Raw genomic sequence first — 20603 nt, 5'->3', positions numbered from 1 at the left:
CCTACTATGTATTTAGGAGCAATAGATAACAGAAACAAAGATAATAAAATGGTCCTACAGTCCTCAGGAAGCTTACATTGTATTTCTGTTGTGGCATTAGAAATGAGTGCACACTCAAACTCAACATGTCCTCAAATAAATTCATTATCTTTTTCTCACCACCAAGTTTTTTTTAAAGCAAAAAACAAAACAGCTCCTACTCTTGACTTGTCTATATATCTTTTAAACCCAGGATAGAAACCTTAAGTAATTTTTGAGTCCAGTTGGTTGACAAATACTGAAGAATTTGTCTCTCACCTTTTCTCAAATATATTTCTTCTTCCTTGTTTCTCACCTGGACAATTGTTACAAGTCTTCGAACTCAACTCCTCGTCATCAGTTTCTTTCTGATCCCTCTTGCACGTAGGTGTGTTTTGTACTTGTATGAATAATCCTTTTTGCAAAGCACAGCTTTGATAATGTCATATGCTCAAAATATTTCAGTGGCTCCCTTTTACCCACCAAATAAAGTTCAGATGTCTTAGGTATTCAGTTTCCTCCACCAGATGGTCTCAGCCTACCTTCCATACTTAATGTTTGGTCTAACTAAACTAGATTGTACTCTTACTTTTGCTCAATGCTGCTTCTCAAAGTCCTGCTCAAGGGTTACTGTTACCCTATAGGCTTCTCTGTTCCCTCCAATCAGATGTAGTCTGTCCATCCTCTGTATCTCTGAAGCACTTTGTTTTTATTTCTTAAGTCACTTACCATAAGCACCTGGTACTATTGTCTTGTGCATTTGCTTTAATCTCAGCAGAGAATGTAAGCTTTTCATAGGTAGATCCCAGGTCTTATAAATCTTAGTGTTCTTCCATGATCTTGCACACAATAGACATCGAATAAATATCTGTTGAATTGAATTGGCTGTTCTCAGTGACATCCCTCAGATTTTAATGTAAGACTTTTACTCTCATTAGTGAGGCTTTTTCTAGGTTCAGAAGTGGAATCAAGGAATCAGAAGTGGAATGTAGATTATTCAAAGGAAAATGTCAATGTTTATACATATTACGATTTGAAATAGTGGATAAGTTGGTCCCAAGTGCATTATTTTTTAAATAATAGTCACCCTTCCTCTCTTCTCTTTTCCTTCTGTCTTTTTAAAAAACCTGGATCTGGCACTCAACCTCATTACAGACTATGATTAGAAAATAGAAAACAATGTCAAATCTGATAACGTTGGTGAAACATTCCTTTCAAAGGATTAAATACAATCTGAAACCACATAAATGTAAGTATCTGGCTTTAAAATCTCTATTTCATCCCATTTCAGAGGGCACATTGATTTTTGAGTGTCATCCTTGAGTCATCTGCTGAGATTAGGAGATACAGTACAGTATGTTCATTACAGGAAAGGGGGGTTTGTTGGATTGTTGAAGAGAAAATTGCACTGGAGATACTATGTATTCTGTCAAAGCAAAATAATTCTATGGAAGTGGTGATGTCTCTGTCTTTCTTGTCTGACCTCTGTGTCTATTTCTTTCTCTGTTACTGCCACAGAAATATCAAGTATTGACCTTAATAATATAAGTAATTTCCTGGAGGAGTTGACTATATATGTCATAGTTAAAGGCCAAATATTGGATAAAGATGATAGGGGTAAACAACAATTATCAAATTAATTTAACAGAGTCCTATTTATACATATGCAGGTAAAGCTAACCGTTTGTTTCAAGTGGGATGCTTTGCTCTTACGAAATACACTAATTTCTCTGGATTTGTCACCATATGGTCATGCAGATAGTTCATAGATCCATATTTCTGGTCCCATTGTTTCCCCTGAGCTACAGTCCTATATCATTAAATGCTTACTGGACACTTCATACTGGATGTCCTGGACAAATTTCAAACTCAAAAGCATAAGTAAAATGAAACTCATTATTTTTTCCTCTGAACCCTTTCCTCTTCCAAACTTCTCTATTTCTGCTAAAGTCACTACTGTTCTTCCAGGCTCTCAAGTTTAAACCATTTGCATCATCCCTGGGTTTGACTCTCCCTCACCCTATATACCCCCAAAGTAAGCCAAATCTTGCTATTTCTACTTTTACAAGATTGCTAATATATGTTTCTTTGTCTCTTCACACAGTCCTCATCACCTCAGTCCGGGCCCTTTATCCTTTCAAGCACCAAACTCATCCCAATGCCTTCCTTTACAGGGGACCTAATCTGGGATTTTTCTACTGCTCAGTTCCTGGCACACAGTAGGTGCTTAATAAATGTTTTTTGGATTGTATTGGATAGTGTGCCTATCTTCCTGCAACCATTCTAACAGTGATCATACCCATCTTTTATCATCTCAGCTAATTTTCAGGGTGTGAGGTGAAATCTCATGATTGTTTCCTTATGCTTTTGTCTTATTAAGTGATCTGTAACATCCTTTCATATGGTTGTTAATAGTTGGCAATTCTTAATTCTCATTTTCTACACAAATTTCTAAGAAAGCAGAATGACTGCCTAAGGAGTAGTGTCCAATGTAATTATCTTATGAGCTATGCTAGTTTTGTTTTGATTTGAAATATTAAAAATCCTCCATTGCATTGACTTTCCAGTTACATTAAACCCCTGAAATGTTGACTACTTATCTTTTGGTTGAACAGATTCCAGTCTGGAATTGGGAATTGGGAAGGAAGTTCACAAGGGACCTAGGAGTTCTTCTCTGATGCCATTTGTTTTTGTATCACAGTCATTTCTGGATGTATCTGTCCCCATCTACTCCAACCCCCAAACTTTTATAACTAGGAAAAGTGACCATGTGGAATGACAACTAACATTTTGCCTTCGTGACTTCCTCCCTCTGTGCTGAGGGGACTAAAGGATATTTCATTATCTTAAGACTGTTAGTTTTTAAATTATTCAGAGTTTGGCTTTGTTCTCAGTGATCATTGAATATTGCACATATTATTCTTTTAGACCTGTTTATTTTACTCTGCATCAGTTCATTCAGTCTTCTCCAGTTTTCTCTGAAGTTCTCATTTTTGTTATTTCTTAGTGAGCCAGACTTTTCTGATGACATTCAAAGATCACACTTTCTTTAGCTCTTCCCCAAACACTGGGCACTACTTTGTGCCCCCAGCTCAAATTACCTGGCATTTATTTATTTTTTATGTATTTTGTACTCACTTTTGTACATATTTCTATGTGTAGAAATGTCTCTGTTCCTCCCCAATACAACGTTAGCCCCTCCAGGGCAGACTCTATTTTGCTTTTTGCATTTGTTTCTCTGGAACCTAGCACAGTGCCTGGCACATGGTGAGTACTTCATAAATGCTTGATTGATTTTTTTCTTTCCACTTCTTTGCTACTACCCAAATGCTGGTTTCTTTGCCCTTCAATCTTCCTCTGAAACTGAGAAAGCTCTTGGTAATTCTCATTTTAGGATTTTCAAAGTTTGACAAAGAGAGAGAGTGAGAGCATTAGTTCACTTGCTGTTTACATTTCCATCTCCCTCAAGGTCCCCTCTTGAACACGCTGCCTCTCTGGAGTGACTCACACGCTAAAGCAGTTGATCACTGAATAAATCTTCGCGGACTTTGGAAATGTTACAGTATTATGCAGCACACACAGTTCCATTTGCAGCTCAGCTGCTTTGAGGCCGGAGATGATCTCTGGGCAAAGAAACCGTCGGCAATCACCCACAGGAACTGGCATTTCAGTACTGAGAGGGGAAGCAAAGAAAGAAAACTGAGTTACTTACAAAGTGCTTTGAGTGTAAGGACACCAAAGAGAAGTGATGCTCAAGATCAAAGAAATCTCCAGTATCCCTTAATTCCAGGAAGAAAAGGCATTCATCAAACATTTAAAAGCCTGCCTATTTCAAGGCAACGTGCTGGGTGCTGGGGCTAATATAGTCCCTACCCTCATGAAACTTACTGAAGTAAAGGGATAAGGCACAAATACAAAAAACTACTATACCAAACTGGTACAAAACAGAGTGTAAGGTCTGTAGGGAAAGTTTTTCACTAAATTCTGGGGTGAGAGGAGGAGGGGGAGATGACATTGGAGTTGGACTTTAAAAAACTGATAGCAGTGTAATAGAGAGGCAGAAGACATCTTAAGAATTAAAACCAGTGAGGCAAAGACAGAGGGGTAGGAGATCTTTGGGGCTTTTCATTTGACTACAGCAATAGTTTTCAAACTTTATGGTCTGAGGACCTTTTGACACTCTTTAAAAATTTTATTTATTTTAAAATTTTTATTTATTTTATTTTTACTTTATGGAATAAAACAATTCCATAACATAGTATAATAAAAAAGATGATTGTACATGAAATTGCAAATCTGTTTTGTACAACTTTCTATTCCTTTTCAACATATAATAAAGTTATCATGTAACTTTCTTTTTTCTTTTCCTTCTTTTATTTTCTGTCCCCTGCCCTAGAGATAGCTACCATTAGACACATACACATATACATATATGTATACATGTACATATATACACACATATACATATATATGTAAAATTATTTTATACCTACCTCTATCAGTTCTTTGTCTGGATGCAGACAGCATCTTTCTTCACATGTCCTTTATAGTTAATTTGGGTATTCATAATAGTCAAAGTGATTTAGAACCTTTGTTAATTCTTCAAAATTATTGAGGACTCTCCCAACAAAGAACTTTTGTTTATGGGGGTTACCTATCAATATTTACTGTAGTAGAAAATTTAAATATTGGTCTCTGGACCACACCTTGAGAATCACTGGGTTGGAACATAAAGTGTGCAGAGAAGAATAATATGCGATAAGAATGGAAATGCAGGATATATCCAGATCGTGAAGGGCCTTATAAACGAGTTTAAACTTTACTCCATAGGTAATGAACCTAAAGATTCTTGAGCATGGTGAAAGCTATATATGAGGAATAAAGTACATGGTTTTAGTGCTACTCTACTATGTGGGTTACTGACAGATGTCCCTCCAGGAGCTTTGAAAGTCTCCACCATGGGGCTTTCTGACTATTCTGAAGCTTTTTCTGGGGAATCAGCAGTTGTTTCTGCCTTGGGACACAGAATCTTGAAGTCTACATATGCCCTGTCTACCTCTGCTCTCTTGGGAGGCTAGCTGGTGCTTGCTCTGGCCATGCTGGAATCCCTCCTTTTCTGTTGACCCCTCATACAGTTCTGGAGTGAAAGAAGTTATTTACTGCAGTTTCTCACTGGATTTTGCTGATGCAAACCTCAAGCCTTTAGTGGAGTAGGTAAGTATGTTGGAGCTGTGTGGTTTTCTCCCTTTCAGTTAGCCATCTCATCCAGATGTCCTTTTCGGCTTATTGGTTACAAGAGCTTATTTTTTCTTTCTTTCCATTTTTAATTGAGGGGAAATTCAGGATAAAAGGGATTAGTGAAATTAATACAGAAAAGTTGGTCACTGAAACATTTTAAAAATTGCATAGAAGAAAACAGAAAGATGCTCAGAAAGTAGCAGAGACAAGTAGGATGGTTTTGAAGGTAAAGAGCAGAATTTATTATATACTTTAAAAAAGGAAGTGATATGAAAAGGTGATTCAAGATTTCATATAGAATGCTTTTGTGTTCTCTTTTATGCTCATTTTTTGATGCTTAAATTCATAATAAAAAGTAGAAATGGTGGTAGAAATAAGAAGCATGGATTGGAGGGAGGAGAGAGTGGAGCTGAGAAAACCTATTGGGAACAATTCCAGTAGCCCAGATGGATGGTAATAAGGTCTGTATTAGCATAGAGTGAGGAAAGGGTGGATTTGAGAGATGTTGTGAAGACAGATCAAAGAGCACTTGGTAACTGATTGAAAGTGGTAGATACCTAAAGGTATGACTATGATAGGCTTGATGAATTTTGGAAACAGACAGAAACAGAAAATAAGAAGCAGTTGATCTAAGGGGAAAATAATAAACTTGAGTTATGGACATGTTGAACTTGAGGTATTATGGGTTCTCCAGGTATTTGGAGATAAAGTCTGGAACGTGGAAAAGAGATGATTAGATAATCCTGATTAGAGATATAGACTTGGCAGTTATAGCATTGAGGTGGTCATTGAAGTCTTTGTAATGAATGAAATTGCCAAAGCAGAGAGATTGTGGAGAAGAGAAGGGGGGCCACATCAAACCCTTGGTGAGTATGCGTAGCAAAGAGTAGGGAAAAAGATGAGTAGCTACTGAAAGAGACAGAGAAAGAGGAGATTGAAAGCTAGGAGTAGAACTGGGAGTGTATGTTGTTTTTGAGACAGAAGGCAGAGAATATCTGGTAGAAGGAATGACCAACAGCATTAACTGATGTAGATAGCTCAAGGAAATTGACTACTTAAAAAAAAGCCAATGGCTTTGGTGATTAAAAGGTGACCTTAAGGAAAGCAGTCTCAGTGAATTTCTTAATGTCATTCAATGGTAATGCCTGGAAAGGTATCATTCTGAACCCATAACCAAACTATTGTCATGATGAAATGGCACAGAAGCTGTTTCACTGTGTGCCACCTTGAATGAGGCTATGTAGCATGAGGTAATGTCTGCTTCTGATAGCTGTGGAGCTTTGGATGTCACTTTGCCCTCTGCTACTATTGTGGGCTGGGGGAAAACAATACTTCCAAATGAATTCTCATAGAACCATATTTCCCTAGCATTTGGATTCCAAGGAAACAATGGTGTTTTAGTTTGTTCTAATATGTATTATTTTGCTGATTATTTGGCACCCAGAGGCCTCTTGAAACATCAAGAATTTGACATAATATTGACTTAGGAATATAATTATCTTTTATCTCCCCAAACCCTCTCTCTCTCCTTCACTTTCTTGTTGATGTTCAGGGCACAACCTCCCTTATAGTCACACAGACTTGCAAGCTCCATGCCATCCCCAACTCCTCTCTTACTCACCCTACCTATCTAATCTATTGGCAAATCTTGTGATTTCAACTTCCCAATATCTTCTACACATTCCATTCTTTCCACTTATATGGCTGCCTGTCTTGTTCAGATCCTCACCACTTTTAGTCTATATTATACAAAAGCTTCCTAACTAATCTTTCTGCTTCATGTCTCTTCTCACTCTAATCCATGCTCAATTGAGCAGCCAAGGTGACTTTTCTAAGAAGTCTGGCCATATCTATACCATCTCAGTGAAGTCCAGTGACTTCCTTTTGCCTCCAGGAGCAAATATAAAGTCCTATGTTGGGCATTTAAAGCTCTTCATAACCTATCAACTTGTACTTCTCCAGTCTTCTTACACCTTGCTTCCTTCCATGCACTCTACGATCCAGCCGTACTGGTCTACTTACAGTTCCTTCAACATGACTTTCTATCTCCCATCTGTGCCTTTGCACTGCCTACCACCCCATATGTGGATTCTTTGCTTTTATCTCATCGTCTTAGTTTCCCTGGCTTCTTCTAAGACTTGGTTTAGACCCTGCTTTCTGCTGAAGGCCCTTCTTGGTCTCCTTAATTTCTGTACTTGTACCACTCTACATGTATATCTTTCAAGTGCTGTTATTTGTGTATTGTATTCTCCATTAGAATATATGCTCTTTGAGGACAATGGAGTATTTTTTGCTTTTATTTCTATTCTCTGTACTTAGCACTGTGCCTAGCACATGTTAAACACATATTAAATGTTTGTTGACTGATTTTGGTGCAACAGGTCAGTCTTGAAGGGCATGCATACTGTCTACAAAGGATGCTCATGCAAAATGACAAAATTCTCACCATTGTTTTGACTCTCCTTACTATTTCTGCTCATTTCTTCAGTCATTGACATCCCCTATCCACCATGAGGCAGCTAGGGCTTCCTACTTTCAACATTGTCTCCCTAACAAAACAAGGAAATATCTGATATCATTACTTGCACTATCATTAAAATTCATACCCATAGCCATGGTCCTTCTTCTAAAGGTTTATGTTTTTTAAACTTTTTATATCCAAAAGAGTCACAGAACATTAGAACTAGAAAGGACTTTCAAGGTCTGGCTCAATCCTTGGCTTTACTGAAGAAGAAAGTGAGGCACAGGGAGGTCACAGAGCAACTGAGGAGCATATACAAGACTTAAATCCCAAATCCACTGTTCTTCAAGACTATTGCCTCACAACCAGGTATAGATTTTTTCCCCTTGGTTTCAGGTGTCCTTAATTTTGCCCTTAACCACCTAAAATCTGCCCTGAGTTTAAATCAGTTGTAATCATTTTAAAGTTTCTGCGTTAGATGTTTCCTTTCTTACCTTCCCCTCTCCCCATAAAACACTCTTCTGTTCCTTGGGGAGGATAAGCACCCTTTGCCCAGACCTGGGAACTGGTTTGCTGCCTATAGGTGTATTCTGACACAAACATTTTATTCTCCTTATTTTTAATATTTATACTTCAATAACTAAGAGAACTGAAATTTGGTGACTAAAGGTAGATGTGATTCTTCTCTAGCTCAGTAAAGTGGTTTCTGAGAGTTTCTGTGGCTGAAAAAGTTATTACCCTGTGGTTAGCTTCTTTGAGTTTAACTAAATTGACCCTTGGAACAGCAGAGATGCAGACCATCACCAAACTCATGTTCAGAGCCTTTCCAGTTTGATAAGACCCGCTAGAAACTTGTGATCATTGCGATAGCCTGAAAATCCAGGGGCATCTCTACAACACGAGGAGTTATCAGAGGAAAGATTTAAGTTGAATCTGTTAGCAATAGATGACTCTAGTGATGCCATATTCCTGTAGATTGTAGAAGACCACAGTCTCTTAGAGTTGCTAGTGACTCAAAAGAGGAAGTAGGTGGTGAGAGTGAAGAGGCTGCAGCTTAAATGTTTTGTACATAACTTATGGGAAGTCACAGACAAGAGTTGAGCAGGTGTTGAATAGATTGAGATCTGCAGGTGATAAGAGTACATGGTTGATGAGATCACAGATCCCATCCTGTTAAGTTAATAACAGCTCATATTTTGTCTAATAAGATTAGATTCCTAGGATCCTAGATTCATAGTTGGGAGGGACTTTGGAAGCCATCTGGTCTAATCCTTTCATTTTATTTTTAAAAATCAAAGAAAAATACACCTTCTCTCCCTCTCATCTCCCCCTACTCCAGATGAGAAAGAAAAACAAGGGCTCTTTTAAAAACATGCATAATCAAGCAAAATAAACCCACATAATGACTGTCATATATAAGTGACTATATACACATACATATATGTATATGTGTATATACATATACATGCACACACACAAGTCTGAATTCTGAGTTCATCAACTGTCTATAAGCTGTCTATAAGCTGTCTCTATAAGGAGGTGGGTTTCATCATGAATCCTCTGGAGTTATAGTTGGTCATTATGTTGATTAGAATCCCAAAGTTTTTCTAAGTTATTTGTCTTTATAATATTGTTGTCACTCTATAAATTATTCTTGTTCTGCTCAGTCAGTTCATACAAGTCTTCTCAGTTTTCTCTGAGACCATTCCCTTCATAATTTCTTGCAGCATAATAGTATTCTATCACATTTATATACCATAACTTGTTCAACCATTTTGCAATTGGTGAGTACTATCAGTTTCCAAATCTTTGCCTCTGTAAAAAGAACTGCTGTAAATATTACTGTACTTTCTGAGAGTTTTGCTCAGGACTAATCTCTCCTTTAATTGATCCTCTTTTTAATTCCCATTTCTCTTTTTTTCCCCCGTCTTTTTTGTGTGTGATGTATTTCAGTATCCCTAATTGTGTGTGTGTATTTTTGCCTCTTTTGACTAATTCAGATGAGAGTGAGCTTTAAATGTTAGCTTCTTCCCTTATCACTTCCTCCTGGTCTATAAGGACTTCTACTTGTGCAACTTAATTATGTGAGATAATTTCCCCATCCTTTATCTTTCTGTCCTGCTAGTATATTTCTCTTCTACTCCCTTTCTACTCTTTTAAGGTCATCAAAACATCACAGTACTACTCTCACTTTGTCTATATAATTATATTCCCTCTATGATCCCTGATGGGAATAAGATTCTCAAGAAATATGTGAATAATCTCTCCAATTACAGCATAAACAGTTTAATCTTTTTTTAATCTTTTATAATTGTTCATTCAAGTTTACCATTTTATATTCCTTTTAACTCCTGTGTTTACACTTCAAAGATTCTATGCAGCTCAGGTCTTTTAAACAAGAATGCTTAGAAGTGCTCTGTTTCCTTTTCCCACCTCTCTCATTCCCCTAGGATTATAATCAGTTGTGCTGGATAAATTATTATTGGTTGTAACATCATATCTCTTGCCTCCTGTAATATTATATTCCAAATTTTTCACTTCTTTAAGGTGGTGGTAGCTAAATCTTGTGTGACTCCTTGATATTTGAATAATTTCTTTGTGGTTACTTGAAGTATATTTTCTTTGACTTGGAAGCTCTGAATTTTGGCTATAATATTCTTTGGAGTTGTCATTTTGGGGTTTCTTCCAGGAGGTGACTGGTGGATTCTTTTTACTTTTATTTTGACTTTTAGTTCCAAAAGACCTGGGAAGATTTCTTTACGTTTTCTTGAAATGTGATATCAAAAGGCTGTTATTTTGGTTATGGATCTCAAGTAGACTAGTGATTCTTAATCTCTCCTCTGCCTTCTTCTTTTTCCAATCTTTTGATTTTTGTCTTAATCGTCCTTGTCTCATGGAGTAAATATTTTTTATCTGTTTTATTCTAATTTTCAGAGAATCTGTTGCTTGAGTAGAGTTGAATGCATTTTCTACCAGGTTCTTAAATTATGTTTCCCAAGCTTTTTTCTGTATTCTCATTTCTTTTCCAATCTTTCCCTGTGATGCCCTTATTTATTTATTTATTTTTCTTTTTTTTTAAAATTTTTTATTTTTAATTTTCAACATTCATTTCCACAACATTTTGAGTTCCAAATTTTCTCCCCATCTCTCCCCTTCCTCCCACCCTAAGACACCATGCATTCTGATTACCCCTTCCCCTGATCTGCCCTCCCTCCTATCGCATCCTTCCCTTTCTTTATCCCATCTCCTCTATTTTCTTATAGGGCAAGATAGATATCTCTACCCCATTACCTGTACTTCTTATTTCCCAGTTGCATGTAAAAACAATTTTTAACATTTGTTTTTAAACTTTGAGTTCCAACTTCTCTCCCTCTCTCCCTACCCATCCCCACTAAGAAGGCAAACATTTCAATACAGGTTATACATTTGTAGTTATGCAAAATACTTCCATAAAAATCATGTTGTGAAAGACTAACTATATTTTCCTCCATCCTATCTTGCCCTCCATTTATTCTATTCTGTTTTTGATACCATCCCTTCCTACTCAACTCACCCTGTGCCCTCTATCAATATGTATACAATCCCTCCAACTACCCAAATATTGAGAGAAGTCTCAAGACTTGCAAATATTATCTTTCTATGTAGGAAAGTAAACCGTTCAACTTTAGAAGTCCCTTATGATTTCTCTTTCCTGTTTACCTCTTCATGCTTCTCTTGATTATTCTGTTTGAAAGTCAAATTTTCTATTCAGCTCTGGTCTTTTCATCAGGAATGCTTGAAAGTTCTCTATTTCATTGAATGACCATTTTTTTTCCTTGAAGTATTATACTCAGTTTGCTGGGTAGGTGATTCTTGGTTTTAATCCTAGCTCCTTTGACTTCTGGAATATTATATTCCAAGTCCTTCAATCCCTTAATGTAGAAGCTGCTAGATCTTGTGTTATCCTGATTGTATTTCCACAATACTTGAATTGTAATATTTTCTCCTTGACCTGGGAACTCTGAAATTTGATTACAGTATTCCTAGAAGTTTTTCTTTTCTGATCTTTTTCAATATTCATTTTACCCTCTGGTTCCAGAATATCAGGACAATTTTCCTTGATAATTTCATGAAAGATGATGGCTAGGTTCTTTTTTTGATCATGGCTTTCAGGTAGTCCCATAATTTTAAAATTATCTCTCCTGGATCTATTTTCCAGGTCACTTGTTTTTCCAGTGAAATATTTCACATTATCTGCTATTTTTTCATTCCTTTGGTTTTGTTTTATAATTCTTGATTTTTCATGAAGTCTTTGGCTTCCATCTGCTCCATTCTAATCTTCAAGAAATTATTTTTTTCAGTAAGCTTTTGGATCTCCTTTTCCACTTGGTCAATTCTGCTTTTGAGGGCATTCTTCTCCTCACTGGTTTTTTGCCATTTGGGTTGGTCTATTTTTTTAAAGCGTTATTTTCTTCAGCATTTTTTAGGGTCTTTTTCCCAGTGTGGCACAATAGACACTTCCTGGTGACCTTCCAGGTTGTTTTGGGCTGGAGACTGGCTTCACTTCTTCATTCTGTGGGTTCTGCAGCTCCAAAATTTGCTTAGAGCCATTTTTTTACTGATATTTGGCTGGGCTTGGGAGCAGCACTCTAGAAAGTGTGTGCCATTACTCTACCATCTTGGCTTCATCCACCTCTTATTTTGTTTATAAAAAAATTTTTTTAAGCTGTTCAAAACTCTTGATTCACTTCTTCCAGAAGCCCAGGCTTTGTTTTTCTTTGAGACTTTGCTTATGAATATTTGTAGTCATTCTCTTTTTCTGGGTTTGTATTTTGAGTGTCCCTGTGATAAAAAAAGTGTTTTTTATTTAAACAAAAAATAGTGGTATTCTTTTTTCTTTTTTCATTCTTACACTTTTCTTCTTTACTTCAAAATTTATAGTAAAGCCAGGCTTTATGCAGTTCTAGAGTGAAATATTGCTACTCTTTCTTTCTGGGATTAAAGAGTATTGCATTATTCCAGACTCTCAAGAACAGCATATGTTGGTGATCTGCACTCTTTTTGTCCTCCAAAATGGTCTTATCTAGGAAAGCTTAAATTTTATCCTACAGTGTTAAGTTCTGCAAGTTTCTGACCTGGGTTTGGGTTTTAGCAATATACCTGTGGACTTACCCCCAGTTGGAATTCCAGTAGACTGCTGCTAGACTCATTTTCTATCAGTCAGTTGGAAAGCTTTATTGCTTGAATAATAGAAGTATCAGCACCTTTTTAGTCTGGGATTTCAGCCCTGGTTATTCTGCAGACTTAAGATTGGGCTAAGACCCTTTCTCCATTCCTGGGCTCAAAGTCGTATAGCTGCTACTTGCTTCTAAACTTGCTCCTTGAATGGTACACTGCCTAGGGCCTATGACTTCCCCAAGGGATACCACTCACAGGCACATTTTCCCCCTTCTTCCCCTAAATAAATATTGTGACCTGGAACTGGGTAGTATCAGTTGGTACCTATTCCTGTACTCTTTACAAGTTTAGGCCATTCTGTCCTAGATTTGAGTCCTATTCTTACCCTGCTGCAGAGCTTCTCCCTGTGCTGGAATGAACCATATTCCTAGGGTCCAGACTTCTTTATCTCCCTCTGCCACTCTGGACTAGAAAGATGACTCAGTGTGATGTCAATTTTTTTCTGATAAGGATTTGGTCTGACATTAAAGAAAACTTCTTGGTGGAGTATAGGGGTAAAATTCAGTTTTCTTTTTCCTGACACAGTCATCTTTCCAACCTTGTACTTTGTAGATGAAGAGATGGAACTCCAGGGAGTTTAAATGACTTGAGCAAGGTCATATGGATTATAAATGTTGGAGACAGGATTTGAACCTGGGTCCTTACTCTAGAACAAGTACTATTTTCACTGTTACACTGATACTATTAATCTAGTGATGAAGAGAAAAAAAGGTTTGGGGAATGAAGTAAAATTCCATACTATGTCTTCCCTCACCCTTGCTCTTGTTTCAATTCCCAGTCCATCCTCCGCAGAGGTGTCAAAGTGATATTCTTAAAGTGATATTCAAGTGATATTCTTAAAGTGATATTCTTAAAGCACAGGTTTTATACTATGCCACTACTGTGGAGTGGGACTTGGAAGGAGTAAGGCAAATAAAATAAGAGTGAATGTGGGGGAAAAGGTAGTACAGACCATGGGTTTTTTCGTCTCTCTCAAATATATCCTTTGCAATATACTTAAGTGATATTTGCAAAGAACAAATCTGAACAAGAACACATCAGTCCCCTGTTCCTGAAATTCTTGTAGCTCCCTATTACTTGTAGGTTTAAATACAAACTCCTCTGTTTAGCATTTAAAACATTTTACAACTTGGCTCCAAATTAGCTTTATTATACATTTCTATCCTTCTTACCCTTTACAGTACAGTCAAATAGGCTTTTTACTGTTTCCCACCTATATGCACAGCTGTCCCCCATAACTTGGAATGCATTCTGTCTTCCTCTCTATCTCTTAGAATTTTTAGTGTCCTTCAAAACTCAGTTCAAAGGCTACTTCCTACATAAGGTCTTTCCCAAGCTGCTAGTGTCTTCTCTCATTGAAATTATCTTGTTTTTACTTTGTATGTTTTTTATGCTTACATGTTATCTTCCCTGATAGAATGTGCACTAAGGGTAAAGAATGTCATTTTAGTCTTTGTACTACTAGCACCTAGCAAAGTTCCTGGTATTTAGTAAATGCTTGTTAATTGATTAGGTTGGCCAAATATCCCAAGAAAATATCAGAGAATACTGCCCTGATATTCTAGAACCAGAGGGTAAAATAAAAATTAAAAGAATTCAGTGATTACCTCCTAAAAGAGGTCTCAAAATGAAAAACCCTCAGGAATATTATAACAAAATTTCGAAGCTCATGAGTCAAGAAGGAAATATTAAAACAGCCATAAAATAATCATTCAAATACTACAGAGTCATAGTCAGGATCACACAAGATTTATCAGCTTCTACATGAAAGGATCAGAGAGTTTGGGATATAATGTTCTGGAAGGCAAAAGAACCAGAATAACAACCAAGAATAACTTATTCAGGAAAACTAAATATAATCCTTGAGGAGGAAAAATGGATATTTGGTGAAATAATGAAAACATTCTTGATAAAAAGACCAGAGTTAAATAGAAAATTTGGCTTTCAGATACAAGACTCAAAAGAAGCATAAAAAGGTAAATAGGAAAGAGAAATCATAAGGGATTAAATGAGGTTAAACTGTTCATATTCCTACATGAGAAAATGTTTCTTGTAATTTCTAAGAACTTTTTAAGTGTTAGAGCTATTAGGAGAATACATAGATGAAGGGCACAATTATGTTGACTATGATGGGAAATATCTAAAACAATAAAATTAAGGAGTGAGAAAGAGGGATGCACTGGAAGAGGGGGAAAGGTAGAGATAGAATGGGATAAATCATCTCACATAAAAGAGGTACAAAAGTGGAGCACTTACAATGGAGAGTAAGTTGGTGCATGTGTGTGGCTGACTATGCTTGAACCTTACTCTCATTACATTTGGCTCAAAGAAACAATAACATACACACTCAGTTGGGCATAGAAATCTGTCTTACTGTAAAGGGAAGTGGAGGCAGAAAGGGATAAGAGGAGTGGGGAGGGAGCTTATAGAAGGGAGAGCAGATTGGCAGAGGTGGAAGTCAGAAGCAAAACACTTTTGAGGAGGCACAGGGTGAAAGGAGAAAGAGAGAGAGGTTAAATGGGAAAGTAGAATGGAAGGAAATGAATAGTAATCATAACTGGAAAAAATTATCAGTAAGTTTCTCTCATAAAAGCCTCATTTCTCAAATATATAGAGAACTGAGTCAAATTTATAAGAATACAAGATATTCTCCAATTGATTGATGGTCAAAGGATAAGAACAGACAGTTTTCAGAAGAAGAAATCAAAACTATTTATAGCCATATAAAAATGCTCTAAATCACTATTGATTAGAGAAACGCAAATTAAAGCAATTCTGAAGTACTACTTCACAACTGTCATATTAGAAAATGGAAATCAGAAAAGGAAAATGACAAATGTTGAAGGAGATGTAGGAAAATTGGGACACTACAGGATTTTTTGCAGAGTTGTGAACTCATTCAACCATTCTGGAGGGCAATTTGGATCTGTGTTCAAAGGGCTATAAAACTGCACACTGATACCACTACTAGGTATGTAGCCCAAAGAGATTAAGAAACGAAAATGACCTATATATGTAATAATATTTATAGAACCTCTTTGTAGTGGCAAAGTATTGGAAACTGAGGGGATGCCCATAAATTAAGGGAGGGATAAACAAGTTGTGGTATATGATTGTGATGGAATACCTTTGCTCTGTAAGATATGATAAGCAGGACACTTTCAGAAAAACCTGCAAAGTCTTATATGAACTGATGCAAAATGAAGTGAGCAGAACCAGGAGAATAGCATATATAGTACACACACACATGCACACACACACACACACACACACACACACACAAAGCAATATTGTACAGTGATCAACTATGAATGACTTAACTACTCTGATCAAGACAGTGATCCAAGACTATTCTGAGGGACTTATAGTGAAAAATGTTCTTCTTTTCCAAGGAAAGAACTGATGGAGTCTGAATATAGAATGAAGCATACTTTTTAAACCTTTTTTATTTTTTGTTTTTATTTTTCAGTCTATGCTTTCTTTCACAATATGACTAATATGACAATATGTTTTGTGTGGCTGCATATGTATGACCTATATCAAATTTCTTATCATCTCAGTGAGGGAGGAGGGATATGTGGGAGGGAGAAAATCTGGAACTCAAAAATTAAAAAGAAATGAATGTTAAAAATTGTTTTTATGTGTAATTGGACAGGATAAAATATTTAAAACAAAAATTTCAACAATGAGGCTGATTTTAACTGGAGGATTAACAAAATGAAAAAAGGATAGTAATTGTATACTTTTAATTTTATTTCACTTTGCTGCTACAAAGCATTTTATGTACATTTTCTAATCTGAGTTTCACCATAGTGTTATAAGTAATCATTACTTTTTTCAAGATGAAGAAACTGAGTCCCAGACATGTAAAAAGATATCCCCATAGATTCATAGCGAAATATGAATAGAACCAGGGTTTGAACCTATGTTTTATGATGTTAATGCCATGATTCTTCCTCTATATCACCTTGCTACTTTAGGAAATACCTAAAACTTTATTGTATAAAAGTAATTCTAATTGCAGCAGCTTATATGAATTGATTACTATTAATGTCTAATTATCATGCAACATGCTTCCATTAAGACTCATTCCAGTGTTTCATTATGGCATAGAGGTGATCTCTGGTTCTCAAATTCTGTATCAACAGAGAAAGTTCTAGCAGGTTCCTATCAAACTAGAGAGGCTTCAAGAATGGGTACAACAGTAGACAGTTATCCAAGGACCATCCTAGCTGAGTTCAAATATGCTCATTAACAAAAGGTGAGCCACTGTGTGTGGTGGAGATTTTGGGTCACAAGTTTAAAATTTGCCTACTAGAGTGCTGAGGAGTTGCACTATGTGTTGGTGAACCTGTACCATCTCTGAGTGAAATCACAACTTTCTTGAGATATTGGAGCACATTATAGTATTGAACCAGGTCTTCTGGTTTAGATCCTCATGTGGCTCTGGGACCCTCTTGATATTTTCCAGTTTCAAGATACTGTTTGGGCCAGTAACTATTTAAAGTCAAAATGGTGAGTCCTCCACCAATGCCAACTGTGCCAGACCATCTTAGATCATTTGTGAAATCAGAGCAAAAGACATTTAATTAGAAGGGAAATCAAAATCAATTACATGTAATGAAACTGGGTTATAAATGTTCTCCAATTAATCCCTCAGTTTCCCCAACACAATAGAAAGAGAACACAGATCAGCCAGGGGAGGATATTTGAAATTAGCATCCACAGTTGTCCCTACTCAGTTACTTCTCTTTTAATCTCAGATCAGCAGCTAGCAAGTATTGACCCCTTGAGAAATGGAGCTCCAGGACATCTGGGCAAAGTCAGCATCACTTGAACCTTTATCATTGTCTCTTCTGTCTCTGATCCCATCCTGACTCAATCTGCTCACAGCTGAACTCTCAATGTATCTGGACATGACAGCTATTTCTTCATATTTCTTTCATCTCCCTGCCTTTAAGGTTACAGGGCAACTAAGGTGGCATAGTGGATTGAATTCCAGGCCTGGAATCAGGAAGACTTGATTGAATTCAAATCTGGTCTCAGACACTTACTAGCTGTATGACTCTATGCAAGTCATTAAACCTCTGTTTGCCTTAGTTTCCTCATCCATACAACGGAGATAATAATAAAGTACCTGACACATAGTAGGCACTATGTAAACATTAGTGATGATGATGATAATTTTCCTGACAGAAACAACCTATATCTTGCTAAACTATGTGATTCTTGTAGACACTTTAAAGATTTTCTACACTAGAAATATTCTTCCCCAGAGACTGTGTTCAGTGATATTGCCACACTGCATGATTATCCATGTCTTTCTGGGAAATATAGGCAAGAGAATTTCTCCTAATGAGTGATCAGGTCTCTCAGTCTCAGTTATTCTGAGAACTTGAAGTCTGTTCACAGATATACGTTTCTACATATAGTCTATTAGATACAGTTAGCTTGACTTTGTTGTAAGCTTTATGTAATTACTGTAAAAAATATATAGGCTCAATCTTCATAATTAGTTGCTCGTATTGCATGCTTATCCTCTTAGATCTTTATTAAATATTTAAGGAAATAGCATTTCTGGATTATTGCTATCTTATATGTGGATGTGAGAGAATGCATGCATGTGGGCATGGATGTGTGTATATAAAAAGGCAGGCACTAAGTCATCTGACAGCTTTTAAAAAATTTCCTATTTAATCTAGTGGAGTACTGCAACTCCTTCCATCACACTGGGATCTTCAATTCCCTTGCTGTAGATCTCAGAAAAAGCAAATCAGAATCTAAAAAATAGAATGGCAAAATTTCTGTTGTCTTGTTGGTAGCCACCACTTTTACTGGGATTGAATTGCCCCCGTATCAGGACATAATGAAATACCCATCAGCCTGTTCAGCAACGTAGCCAGGAGGAAGAACAACGATGGGTAAAGCACTGCTGCAGTGATAAAAAAATGACGTGAATTTTCTACCAACATTTGAAGTAAATCATTCTTGAATTTTTAAAAAGATTGCCTAATGGGGACATACTCTGAATGTATCTTATATGTATATAAACACATGTACATGGAGCATATATATAAATGTATACATGTATTCATCAGATTGGTTGGGAATGGAAGGAGCAAAATTCTACATGAGAAGAGAATACCATAGGTTTTCTTTTAGTCCTGTGTGTCTTCAGGGGTTATGTGACATGCCTGCCACTTTTCTATTAAATTTCCCTCATTGACTTATTTGTGAGAGAACCCACGGAGTTCATACTATAGAATCTTTTATTGTTAATACCATCATATAAAGTAGTTCTTTTTGTATGTCAATAATTAAACCTGATTTTCATTCCATAGAATAGAGGGCTTCTATGTATAGACTTTCTTTTCAATTGTAGATCTTTGAAATGTTTTCAGTATTTCCTTTAGGTATAGAAAAATGCATTGCATAACAATTTAAATATTCTGGATGCTATAAATGTAGAATTTCATGTGAACAGCCTTAAATATATTAATTTTCTAGAGTAAAATATGATTGTCTCATTCTCTACAAACGATGAAGCCACTATTACAATTAGCTTTAAGACATCTACAGGTTTGCAAAATTTCTAGGATCATTGGATTGTAGAACCCCTTCTGTGCCACAACTCCTATCCCTATTAATTCTCACAGGTTGGATCCCTAGAGAGAAACTGATTATTGCTCTCTAAAGGATTCTGGGAGTTACTCTGAAGGATTGTAGCTTCTAGTACTGTAGTTATCAAGCTCCTCTCTTGTGTGACCCCTTTCTCATATCAATAATCCAGTAGAATTCTGTTAGCTTCTAGATAAGGGTCTTATTTATTAAGAAGGTATAGCAAGAACTATAGTTACAAAGCAATCTCCCCAAAGTGCAGGTGTGCTATTCCTTTGCACGCAAAAGGTTCCTGGAGATAGTGGTCATAAATAGACACGTATGTAGGGGACACATAAAATTAAGAGGAACCACTAGACTCTTGCCCTTTAAGTCCTTTCTGTCTTTATAGACACCTCATGCAGTTCCCCTTAGAGCTAGGTCTCTGCAGAACTTTGAGAGTTGTTGCTTTTTGAGAACAGACAGCCATAATTTTTTGGACCCCAATCTGTATCTGTTCTTGTTTAACTATCTTTCCAGGACTATTTGCTTGTCTTCTGCTATTGGTCACTGCTGCTACCTCCGCTGGATTCTGCTATTAACTCTAGTTGCCACTAGAACTCTGATAACTCTTCGGGTCTCTTAAACTTTGCAAGATCTTCACCTGTTTAATTCTCTATCTATGTAATTGTTTGCTTAAGTATGGTGTTTCCCTTTTTCACAATAGTAATTTGGTTGCTGAAAGGAGTGAGAAAAATACTTTCCTGTGAAGAAAAATAAATAAATCAACTTTGGAAGAATGTAAGGTAATTCCTCTTTCATAGGTAAAAAAAGTTTGGTGGCTGAAATAAGTAGAAAAATAACTTATTTAATAAAAATGGTTAAATCCATGTGTGAAGAAACAATTTTCAAATATGATGTGAGAAGTCTGGTTTCAAAATGGGTACAAAGTGAACTTCTGCATAAATTAAAAGGCTTAAATCATCTTGTAAATGTTAAAAGTCATGTTCCTCACAAATGTGAACAGTTTGATGGATGAATAGGTCAGAAAAAGAAATTTTATGCACTAAAA

Source organism: Notamacropus eugenii, chromosome 2 (genome assembly GCF_028372415.1).
Source record: "Notamacropus eugenii isolate mMacEug1 chromosome 2, mMacEug1.pri_v2, whole genome shotgun sequence".
Lineage (NCBI taxonomy): Eukaryota > Metazoa > Chordata > Mammalia > Diprotodontia > Macropodidae > Notamacropus > Notamacropus eugenii.
The sequence above is the reverse complement of the archived record's forward strand: the minus strand, read 5'-3'. Positions refer to the sequence as shown.